The 5,503-nt window shown below is 40.1% G+C and overlaps 1 long non-coding RNA gene across 1 annotated transcript; it reads right to left on the bottom strand.

Annotated features, from left to right (window-relative positions):
• Positions 1–418: 418 nt before the first annotated feature.
• Positions 419–2,014, bottom strand: LOC122535524. The gene is made up of 2 exons (XR_006308192.1): positions 707–2,014; positions 419–622 (listed from the first exon to the last, which is right to left on the bottom strand). It is a non-coding gene; the product is annotated as an uncharacterized LOC122535524 (long non-coding RNA).
• Positions 2,015–5,503: the final 3,489 nt, after the last annotated feature.

Below are 5,503 nucleotides of genomic sequence, written 5' to 3'. Positions count from 1 at the left end.
ATAACATAAGGATTTATCTTCTTTGATCTCTCCACTACCAGGCCTATTTTGTTCAATTCGCAGCCCTGGATGGTCTCGACGTTCTTCTGGTTTTGGACCTCTATTACCAGGCCTTGCTTTCTCATTTGCCGGACGCTCTTTACTTTTAGTGTCCTTCGGATGCTTTCCAGCTTTTTGAACACGTCGGCTTTTATTTGTTCCTCTTGTCTTCTTTTTCAGGTTAGCAACCTATTGCTGTACCAATTAGCTCAACGAAATCCGTGCCCAAGCGGTTAAGAACGACGCGCACTAAACGGGCAGCGTGATGCGCGAGATAATCACAATAGAAGCCGACGTGCGGATACCTGTTATATAGCTATACGCTTACTTGTTCCACGCGATACTGTTCTTGTGGACGTCGACACTAATTTAATCCTTGTTCCTTTTTTATATACATATTTTTAATACAATATCCCAATCAATACTTCAAAATATAAATATTAGTACTGTAAATCCTGCATAATAGACAAGAAATAACAGTGTCAAAACTAATTTATACACGAACAGTGCTTTAATAGAAATTATAATCTTCTTGGGCGTCTTTAGGTGTGACTTCTTCAGAAGGAATGTAATAACGCGACGCCTAAAAGTAAATATAGTCAACAAAAAATTTAATTACAAGAAGAAATGCTCCCCTTGAACGAATATCTAATAGGAAAATACTAACAACTTTAAAAATTAGTAGTATTCCGGCATGGTATGGTACTTTGAAAGCATTGTGATAAATGTAAAGCCACTTTACACTCCGTGCATTTTCACGTCGTTTCGCTTTGCACGTTGTGTTTAGAACAAACTTTGCACATCCTTGTTGGGTTCTTTTTTTTAGGCGTCGGATCGATATGTTTTGGAAAATCCCAATATCCTGCTTGGAGTCGAAGAGGTGTTTCACCTAGTGAAGGTTTTCCATGCTTTTCGTAGTCCGGTAATTGAACATTTTTTAAAATTAGCTCCGCTATTTTTAATCAGTAATCCACATATGTTTCCTTTCTTGGCCTGTGTATTGTTTTATGAATAATATACGTATTGAACAAGGCTATATCCGACATATAGAAAAAAAGTTTTCGGTATCCTTTGATGACTTTTCTCATAATTGGAAAACAGGCCAATGTTTGTTCTTGGTGATTGAGTCCACCCATTCCCTTATTGTATTCCAGGATGCATTTGGGCTTCATTGTTTTTTTTAAACTGTTTGTCTATGTATTCAACCATCTCTACACTTTCGTGTTTTGTTGAGATCATATACACGTCACGCTTATCCTTCCATCTCAGAGCCAACAAATTATTACAACTTCTTCATAAACATTCTCCTTTCTCTAAAATTTTTGTTTGAATATTTTTTGACATATTTTGCCTATTGTTGCGTACTGTCCCGATAACATTTGTTTTATAATTTTAAAAAGAGGTTGGGGGTGGAGTACCAGTTATCAAGAAATAAAGTATATCCCTTATTCAGTATGGATTTCGACAAGTCCATGACAACATTCTCTGACGCACTAGAATTTCGATCAATTTTGTCCTGGCCAATATATATTTTGAAATCGCAACAAAAACCGGTACTTGCCTCACATAATTTGTAAATTTTTATTCCAAATTCGCTCTTTTCGATGGATTAAATTGTTTATATGATAAACGTCCTTTATATTTCATTAAAGATTCGTTTATACTGACATATTTATCCGATGTGTAAATTTCTTTAAATTTCTCATTCCAAAGGTTGATGATAGGTCTTATCTTTCGAAGCTGGTCATTCCTGTCGGCAGTTTCATTATTGCAAAAATGTAAGACTTTCGAAATTTGTTTAAATCTTTTAAAAAGCATTACTTTTCTAAATATTGGCGTTTCTATTAGTGGTCTTTTAGACCAAGACATTTGGATATTTGGTTTTCTGACTTGAGCCATTAGAATACACAGTGCATAGTATGCCTTCATTTCATCGAAAGTAACAGGGAACCAAGTATCGTCCACTTTCCGTTTTTTCCGCTTTGTCTATTGTCTGACGTGCGAAGAGATTTGTTTCGGTATCAAATATTTTCCAAAATTTGTCATGAAATATAATAGAAAATAGTTCTAATAATCCTGGGTGTTCACTTAAATGATTTGGAACAGATGCTTTGATGCCAGGAATCTCAGAATATTTCCAAATGATTGGTGTGTTTTTCGCTTCCTGCCAAATCCATGATACACATGATTTAGATGTTGAGTTTTCCTCTTTACTATCGTCATCTATAATTAAACGTTTGGCTAAAAACGATTAAGGCAAGACCCCCGCTTCTGCGAGACATGATCATAGGCCTACGGTATGATGAAAGCTCGAGCACGTTGGGGCCGCTAATCCCGTACTGTAGGAAGAACAATCCGCCTGCAGCCCCTGAGGGGAGCTGGATACGAGTCAGCAAAAAATAAGAAGGTAGCTTTGCAAAGGCTTCTTTACAATGTCTTGTCATGTTCCCATTTCTTTGGAATACTATCCCTAGGTAGTTAAACTCTTTGACCATCTCTAGCTCTTCCCCTTTTCCATTTCCATTCCTGTTTCTGCCTTCTGCTTCTTCCTTTCCCGAATATCATTATTTTTGATTTTTTTACATTCAGTGTTAAATCCTTTTTGTCTAGATCCTTTCTAATATCTTCATTGACCTTCTGAGCTCCTCATCGCTAGTTGCCATTACAACTATATCATCCGCGTACGCTAGGGAGTAAAATCTGTACTTTCCTACCGCGACCCCTCCCCCTATTTGACTCTTGCCCAGTTCTTTTTCCATTTCCGGCTATATATTGTAAACAAAGTCGGACTGAGCGGGCAACCTTGTCTCAGTCCGATTTCTGTCCAGAACTCTTCTGATTCTTTCTTTTCTTCTCTTACTACATTCCTTGCTTCTTCGTACACTTCCTTTATCCTCTCTATTAGGCCTTTCCCTATTTTGCAGTTTGTCTCGCTTTACTGTGTCGAATGTCGCTTTCAGGTCGACAAACATTGCATGTACCTTTCCTCTCCGCTTTTGCATTTCCTTCTCTAGTACAGGATATATGCATTCTCTATCGTGCCTCTGTCTTTTCGGACACTCGCCTGCGATTCCGGCAGAATTCTCTCTGCTTCCAACTGACTTCGTAATCTCTCGTTCAGCACTGTCGCGTATATCTTATATGCGGTGCTGACTTATTCCTCTATAGTTTTCTGGTTTTGCCGGGTCTCATTTTTTGTGTCACTACTGCCTTTCTTCAATCATCTGGGAATCCTTTACACAATTTTGGCAGTATGCTCCAGCATTATCTTGTTGGAATATTTATGGTGTAACAGCAATGCGTTCTGCATATGCATAAATTTGTTTTTTTATTATTTGAAGATAACGGACGCTATTCATTGTGCCCTGAATAAATTTAATATCTGTTTTTTCTTTATATTCGACACCAGCCCAGACCATTACTCCACCTCTATGCGTTTGTTCCAGACTGTCATTGCTTTGTGGGTGGAAGCTAGTGGTTTTCACGTGCCTAATTTTGAATGCTTTTTCGAATGATTCCATCAACTTGCATACAAAATTTTGTCCTTGATCGGTTAAGATATGTTTTGGGGATGAGAATATGTAAATGTAGTGATTAATTTATTAATTTATCAATGATAGTTTGTGCTTTTTGGTTGTTCAGTGGTATAAGTAGGAGGTATTTGGTCAATTGGTCTTCGATTGAGAGGATAAATTGGTTTCCGTGTTTCGTGATAGGAAATGGTCCGATAATGTCGAGCACGATCTTGTCGTTGTCTGGCGTATTTGGTATCATGGCCTCTTCACGAGGTTTTTTTTTTTTTTTTTTTAATATATATATATATATATATATATATATATTGTGGAAAATTATGCATAAGACATCCAGCCCATGTTACTGGGTAGTGTCGGATTCCTACCGACTAAAACGGTGGCCTGCATCGTGTACTGATTTGAGGCTGCAAAACCGAAATATTCTCCGCTGCCTCTTTCCATCTGCCTTGCGGCTTCTGTTCTGTTGTTTCTTTCCTTTTCTTTGATTTATTTACGCGGTATCAGCTACCACTGCCGCACCATGTCTTCTAGTTTTCTTGGCGTTAGGTATTCCTTTTTCCATTCTTCGCATCTTTTCTTTTGTTGCCTCATCATTCGTCGGGATAATTGTAACTCAAGGGAATTACAGGTACTTCGCGATCGCTGGGCTCTCCTTTATCTCCTTTATCCTGTAGAGTTCCTCCCGCGGCGTCTAGCACTTGGTCGTCGTCATTTTTCTTGAGATATTCCTTCTCCCGACTTCTCTGTTTCGCTTCTTTTGCCTTGATTATCTCTTTGCAAAATTGCGAGACGGCAATTTCCTCACTCCTGCTTCTCGTCAGAGCGTCTATAATTGCGCTCAGCGAGATGTCTGGACCTATCGCATCTTTCAGCCTTCTTCTCTGCTGACTGAAAGACGGGCATTCTTCAACTGTGTTGAGCTGTGTCAGCGTCAGCTCCACACAGTTTACATGCCGCTGTCGTTTCGGCGCCTATTCGCCGCAGGTAGACACCGAAGCATCCGTGTCCGGTTATCACCTGCGTCGTTCTATATGTGAGTTTTCCCGTCCCATGTGTCGCCCATTGCGCCTAGTGTGGAGCGATTGCTCTAATGACCGGTCTCGCCGTTCCGCCATTCTCCAATCCCCGTATCCACGCCCTTCGTGCAGGTTGCATGGCGTTTCTGCGCATCCGCATCTTTGTAACTGTCGCCCCGTTCGCTTTTGCAGCGCGAACTTGCTCGAAGGTGTTTGCTTCAAATTTTGCCTGTATTCTGAAAGGCATCATTCCTGCGAGGGTGACAGCGACGTCATGAGATATGGTGCGGTACGCCCTGATGATGCGGGTAGCTATTATTTTTCTTTGAATCCTGCGCAGGGCTTTGTCGCTGGCGACAGTGATGTAGTTTGCCCAGATGGGCGCCCCCGTACAGGATCATTGATTTTGTCACTTCCGTGAATAGCCTTTTTGCCTTTACTCCTGGGCCGCTGACGTTTGGAAAAAGCCTTCCAAGGTGCATCGCTACACCCTCTACTTTGGGAATCAGCTGTTTGAAGTGCGCCTCGAAATTCAGGCGACTATCTAGCGTGATTCCCAGGTACAACCTGTTCTATTGTCTTTCCTTTCCAATTCCATGTCTCTTTCTTTTTCCTTCTCCCTCCTTTCCCAAATACCATCATCTTAGACTTGCTCTCATTTAGTACCAGTTCTTTCCTGTCTTAATATTTCTCCAGCCTCTTCATCATTTCTTTCATCTCTTTTTCTTCATTTGCCAGTAGGACTATGTCGTCTGCGTATGAGAGTGTCCAAAACTTCCCCCCCCCCCTCTTGTCCCTTTTTAAACTCTTCTTTTATGTTCGCTATGAAAATGCACAAGTTTTTATGAAAACAAAAAACTTGCTATGTCTGTAATTTATTGTTACTTAAACAGAACACACGCAATATTAGCTTTG

Source organism: Frieseomelitta varia, unplaced genomic scaffold (genome assembly GCF_011392965.1).
Source record: "Frieseomelitta varia isolate USP_RPSP 00005682 unplaced genomic scaffold, Fvar_1.2 scaffold_731, whole genome shotgun sequence".
Lineage (NCBI taxonomy): Eukaryota > Metazoa > Arthropoda > Insecta > Hymenoptera > Apidae > Frieseomelitta > Frieseomelitta varia.
Note: the sequence above shows the minus strand (reverse complement) of the source record. Positions and strands in the feature narration are given on the sequence as shown.